General features: G+C 42.5%; 1 protein-coding gene across 4 annotated transcripts in view; it reads right to left on the reverse strand.

Moving 5' to 3' along the window:
* Positions 1-2,523, reverse strand: part of CEP128 (centrosomal protein 128) — a 95,524-nt gene extending 93,001 nt beyond the window's left edge. For 3 of the 4 annotated variants that reach the window (XM_042872953.1, XM_042872944.1, XM_042872970.1), the window contains exon 1: positions 2,359-2,523. The gene's annotated coding sequence lies outside the window, so the exon portion shown is untranslated. Of the gene's footprint in view, positions 1-1,581; positions 1,615-2,358 lie in introns of those variants that run through there. The other variant, XM_042872962.1, reaches the window with a different exon arrangement.
* Positions 2,524-6,612: the final 4,089 nt, after the last annotated feature.

Raw genomic sequence — 6,612 nt, forward strand, 5'->3', positions numbered from 1 at the left:
CTCTAATTGCACTCTCTGGGCTTTTTTTTTTTTTTTTTTTTTTTTTTTTTTTTTTTTTTTTTTTTGCTTTTTGTTCTTTTGTTTTGTTTTGTTTTTTGGGCTTTTTTTTTTGTTTTTTTGCCCACTACACACAGGAAGCAGCACAATCACTCAAAACGCAGTAAAGAGTGGATTCAACAACCATTTTCCTCAAATCAACAAACATTTTCAGCTTCAATCACTTGGTGAAAAGATTTTTAAAACCCCAAGCAATAGAGAGATGCTATTAATGGCCATACTAAGAATAAAGCACAAGACCAGCCCTATGAGAGATCAGAAACCCAGCCCTGAGTCATTAATCCAAGGGAATTTACTCTTTATTTGTCCAAAGGCCTTTGTACCACTATATTTTCACCTATCATTCTTACATTTGAAGCACATTCATTTTTAATAATCATAGCAAACGGCTGATGATCAGTACCTGCAACATTTTATCTCAACTACAAAGTCATACTAAATGTTGTTTCAACAAAATTAGATTCTTCAGAAGTGCAGTTCACAGGAAACAAATTATTTTGCTCCTTAAATATGCAGAAAAGCATGTTACACTTGCTCTGTACGTAGAATATTGCACAAGAAGTATATTCAGAGTTCAAGAAAACTAACCTTACTTCATGCAAGTCATACAGCTTGTCTGCGAGCTCAACAGCTCCAAGAGAAAGATTAGGCTTAACTCTGACTTCCATGATGTCACATTTCTTTCTAAACCTAACAATCCCAAAATAACATATTTTACAACATCATCAGTTTCACATTAGTGAAAGATTGGTTATTGAATCTCAGCTGACAGGAAATCTTTAAGTTTTCCCAAATTCAAAGGAACTGGGTCTCTGCACACCGTTCTACATGCACCTCTAGTTAGATGAATATGGGAACTTGTGGCAGAAAAAAGGTGTTGATAAAATACAATGAAAAGGAATAACTGACTAATGTGCTGAATCTATAATTCTGAGAAGTGCCTCAATCATAACAGCCAAAATCAGAACAGTTACACCACTGAAGAAAACAAAAGGGAAATGAAGATTTACAGTAATACAACCGATGGTGGTTTTCAGCTGACCAGAATTAGCTCGTTAGGATACTAAGTGACTAAAGTACTGAAGAAAGGGAAGTGACGGAAACCTAAAAGGAAACACTACACAGACTTCAATAAAAGTTCCCATTTACAGTTATGTAGCACTCCTCCTTAGTATAAGTCACCATAGATAAACTGCAGACACTTTTAAGCTGCAGAAGGATTGTTTCATATAAAGCAACATCCTCATTTTTAAAGGAATTACAGAAGTAATTTTGGTGGGTTTTGTTTTGTTTTGAACCTAAAAAAAAAAAAAAAACAACACCAAAATCATACAGAGTAGAGATCTGTACAAATATTCCGTGTAGACATTTGCTGTATTAATTTAAACCAGAAAAGAGTATCATCACTTCTTTCAAAAACCTTCTCTGATTGCAGCTCATAACCATATAACCTACTTGACAGTAAGAAACATTTGTGATCAGTTTTGCATTTTATTTTGATCTTCTAAAGTACAGTTAGTTTACCTAGACAGGCCGTAACGTTTCTTGCAGTAAGAAACACGCCAGCTCTCCCAGGCGCCGTCCCTGCTAACACACAGTGCGCCCATTCCGCGGGGACGTTCCTGCAGAGACCCGCAGGGCACAGCAGCACGACGCGCAGCTTCAAGCAGATGAGTTAGGTACACACAGCCTGACGGCTTCCCAAGCGCTCCTATTTGTTTATCCACACATACGCTAATCCATCACTAGGTAACTGAGCGTAAAGCCGTGAGTGAAGCCTAAGGGTGAACCACATAAGGACTGAGAACGGTTCCAGACAGGTAGTGCTTCTGTTTGTGCCTAAAAATTTCAGGCACCCGATGCCACAAGGAGACACTCCAGCACCGTGCATCCAGGCACCAGAACTACACCAACACGTGACACCGTATCCCCTGAGCTCTTCAACACCGCGGCACAGCAAACGATTCTTTCATACCGTTCGCACCAAACACACTCACGTAACCCAGCTTTACCGACACCCGATCCAACCCCTGAGGAACCCCGGCCACCTTAGCTCCTCACCCCGCACCTCACGCACCGCCGTCGCTGCAATCCCGCGGGCCGCCCGCCTGCTCCCGAGGCCCCGCATTGGCCCCTCAGGAGCCACCCGCCGCCGTCACCGCGCCGCGCAGGACAGCGCCTCCCCACGCGCCACTAGAAGCGCAAGGAGCAGCCCCCAGCCCTCACCGCGCCGCCGCCTGAGCCCCACCTCCTCGGGGAGCTGCCGGCCCCTTCCCCACACACGCTTCCCAGCCTCCTCACCTCGCCGCTATGGCAACTTGAACTAGCCGCCTTGATACCGGAGGGCAGAGCAGCCTTCCGGGAACTCAAGCAGCCCGCGAGGCTACTATGGGAAACGTAGTCCTCGAGTTGCTGTTCGGCCTTGGGGAAGGAAGAACGGAGAACTTCAACTCCCAAGAAGCCTTGAGAGGCAGCCGGACCAGGCGAGCGGCGGACACCCGCAGGAGGAATAACTGGAGGCCAGGCCCCGCCCCTCCGGGAGCCGTTGACTCTTGTGAGGCCGCGGCTGCGGGGGGGGAAGTGGGGTCACTTCCCACTTGTCACGGCAGCCGCTACGGTGAAGCGCAGTCCGTGATGTACGGCAGTGTTTATAAATGTGTTTAAAAAGTACAGTTTTACAAAATATGCATTAACGTTTACAAACATTTACATTTTCTAAACATAATGTAAATAAACAGAAAGAGAACAAACAGAAGCTGTGGTTCTGCTGAAACAGATGCATGCTCCATACTTTATACACAGGAGGAGGCTGGAAGCCTGGCTGATCCACTGAAAAAATGAGTGTGTGAGCTACCAGCAGGCTGTGTGTCTGACAAGGAAGGCACCTCCTTCCTTCTCCCTCAACTTTTCCAGACTTGTGTTTTTGAGCAAGGCACCTCACTGTTCACAGATGCTGCATCTGCTATCTGTGTGCAGTAAAAAGGAACAAAATGTTACAGACTGCTGTGCTGCAAAGCCTCGAAGAGAGAAATGAAATAACATGGACGTTAAATGCAACTGCATGGAATTGATACAGAAGATCTTTTCAGCTTGGGAGGATGATATGTAAGAAATGATATGTAAGAAAAAGAAATTATTTAAATGTGCATACAAAGCTTAAGAAGCTGTTTAACTTTTCAAGCACAAAACATTTTTATGTTGTTATATGAAATCATACGTATCTCAATATTTCTGTTGCAAGAGTTACCTTATAATGATTGCTTTTAGAGAGGACAGTGTGGTGTATTTCTCCATAAGGTTCGTGCTGGCTTTTTATTGCTCTTGTTCTCTGCTTGAGCAGGTGGGTAGGACCAGGTGATGTCCAGACATCCCTTCAAACCTGAGTTCTGTGATTTTGCACTCCTTTCTGAATGCGAAGACACCGCTTTCATAGTTCTTGCCTCCTAATTGCTCAAGTGTGAGAAGCAGCTCAATATCAGTATTCTACCTGAGTGTATTTAAAACTGACATACCTCAAGCTTTACCCAGCAGTACCTCCCAGTTAGTCTTCAACTAACTGAGAGCTTTATTTTTTTCGTATTTTTTTCCCCATGAAATAAAGGAACAGGAGAAGCACAAGATTTTCTTAAATCCCACAACCATAAAGTTTCATGACTACCTGTTCTTGAAGTTGGAGATAAATTGGTTATACAGATTTGAATCTTCAAGAACCTAGAACCGCACATTCATGTAGCTATTTGACTCTTGATCTAGTAAGTGGTGCTGTGCCAAAGCAGCGTCTTCAATACAATTTCTTTTTTACTGACCAAATAAGAATTATTTTAGTTACTAAAAGTAGAAATAGGTAGTAGCTGGCACACTTGCATGTGTCTGGAATGCGTGGATGAATAAGAAGAAAAGTATTTATTCCAGTCTTTACTTAATAATCTCCCTTTTTTGAGCACTTCCTCATACATATATTACAAGATTTAATTGTTGATATCTTGTAATCCCTTTGGGAGTTTATGTAGGATAGCAATTGCTAATTGCTTCTGTTGTGGTTTTTCTGATTTGCATATAAGCCATATAATGAGCGCAAAGATGCCCAAGATATCATATCAGATCGGCAGCAAAGAGTAATGTTATTTCTAAATAAACTCATTGCCAAAACAACGGAATTACTAGTCTTGATGTATTGAGATACACACAGGATGAACCACCATTCCTGTCACAAGAGGGAGCATCTGTAACAGTGGAAAAATGTAGTTTGTCACAGCTTGTCATGGTTAAAATAATAGGAACTGAGAAAGGGAGAGCTGAAAAAGCACCAGGAAAAAAAGAAACTGCAATATACAGTAGTTTTTCAAGAGATTTTTCTGTTTTGTTGATTTATTAGGATTGGAGCAATGCTCTATTGTTCTTGGAAAAATATTCATTGTTCAAAACCTCTTCATTTCCTTATAGTGAGGGCATACCGGATTTTCAATGTCCGTCTCTAGAGTTCTATATATAACTGTATGTGTATCTATGTATATGCACATTATATATATATATCATTGAACATGTATATATGTAAAATGTGGGTGATAGTTATAATACATTATTTTAGTATAAAAGAAAGGAATATTTGTTTATATTTTACATGGGATGACAAGCTGCCATTCAATTTGAAGTGCTAAATACCATCACTTCTCAGGACTGGTGTGGTCAGAACTAGTGATTCCTTTCTACATTCTAAAATACTTGCAGTCTTCCCTAAGCTAAACAGTACTTTTCCACCATTCCTATAATAGTCATGCTTCTAAAACCTTCTATTTTCTTCACTATCCACAGAGTAATCCTCAGTTTTTCTGTTTCTGTCTTGGCAATTAATGCCCAAACCAGATACAGTACTGCAGACAACTCAATAAATGCAAAGTGGAATAACTGTGTAATATTCTATTTTTTCCTGACATCCAGAAGGTGTCTTCTTGCATGTAGTGACTTGCATTTTCCTCTTCCTGTTAAGCTATCAAAGTCATTTTAAAAGTATGATAATATGATCTAGAATTTACAGACCTCCCTAGCCTGGGGCCATATGTCGTTTTGCAAACATACTTTTGGTTTCGCCATCCACCAGCTTGTTAGAAAACATTGTCTAGAGAGACCAGAAGGTGTCTAGGGGAAGACAGAGCATGGCTAGCAGGATGTATCCCTCTGTGCTGGGTATCAGGGCAGCAGAGCAGGACAATAACAGGAACCATCTCAACACTCCAGCCAGGAGCAGGGCAGATGGGGCACAGGGGCAGCCCTAAGCATTGGGCACCTGCCTGGGCACAGGAACTGGCTGGACCAGGCTGGGACATCAGCTGGATAGCTGGCCAAGTAATGAAATAGGGGTACAGTAATGGGGTAGAGAAATTGGCCGGGACAGAGCCCTGACAGTGTGAAACACTGATTGCTGACCTCTAGCTGACAGGCTCCTTACATATTTCTACTTATGTGAGAGACTACAATGTCATTTCAGTTAGAGCAGAACTTTTCTGAGGGCTAAGCTAATGCCTGTGAAATCACCCCGTGGTTAGCAACAGCCTTTTTCTCTGAAAATCCTTAGAGTTCTGAACATGTAAGCCCAAGTCTCAAAGCCCTGGAAGAAACGCACCCAGACTTGGAGTTCTCCTGAGGCTGATGTCACAACTTTTGTCGTATTTTCTCCAAGGCTATCAGGCTTTGAATTAGAGGAATTAAATTCTTCTGACATTGAGATTCAAATCCAGAAACCATGAATCGAACAGTTCTTACTCCTTTTGAAATCTACTCATAACATCTACAACTTCAGTACCAGCCTTCACAGAATCACGAAATCACAGGATTGTAGGCATTGAAAGGGACCTGAAGAAATCATTGAGTCCAAGCCCTCTGCTAAAGCGGGTATCCTACAATAGCTTGCACAGGTAGGCATCCATAAGAGTCTTGAACATATCCATAGAAAAGGACTCCACAGCCTTTCTCTCCACAACTTGTTCCAGTGCTCCGACACCCTTACTGTCGAATTCTTCTGCGTGTTAGTATGGACGTTCAAGTTTTAAGCCATAACTCCTTGTCCTATCACTACACACCACCAAGAAGAGCCTAGCCTCATCCATTTGTGTCCCACCTCCCTTTATATATATATAAACACTGATCAGATCCCATCTCAGTCTTCTTTTCCTGAGGCTGAACAGACCCAGGTTATGGGGTCTTTCCTCATGCTGGAGATGCAGACTCATCATCATTTCTGTGGCCCTCCGCTGCACTCCTGCTAGGAGATCCCTGTCTTTTTTGAACTAGAGAGCCCAGAACTGGACACAGTATTCAAAATTTGGCCTCACCAGGGCACAGTAGAGGGGGAAGATCACCATCCTCAGCCAATTGGCCACACTCTTCTTAATTCATCCCAGGATACCACTGGCCTTCTTGACCACAAGAGCACACTACTGGCTTATGGCCAACCTGTTTTCCACCAGGACCCCCAAGTTCTTCTCCTCAGAGCTCATCTCCAACAGGCCATCCCTTAACCTGTATATGTAGTTATTCCTCCTCATGTGCAAGACTCTA

This window comes from Lagopus leucura, unplaced genomic scaffold, assembly GCF_019238085.1.
Source record: "Lagopus leucura isolate 7727_CA_CO unplaced genomic scaffold, USGS_WTPT01 Super-Scaffold_1, whole genome shotgun sequence".
Taxonomy (NCBI): Eukaryota; Metazoa; Chordata; class Aves; order Galliformes; family Phasianidae; genus Lagopus; species Lagopus leucura.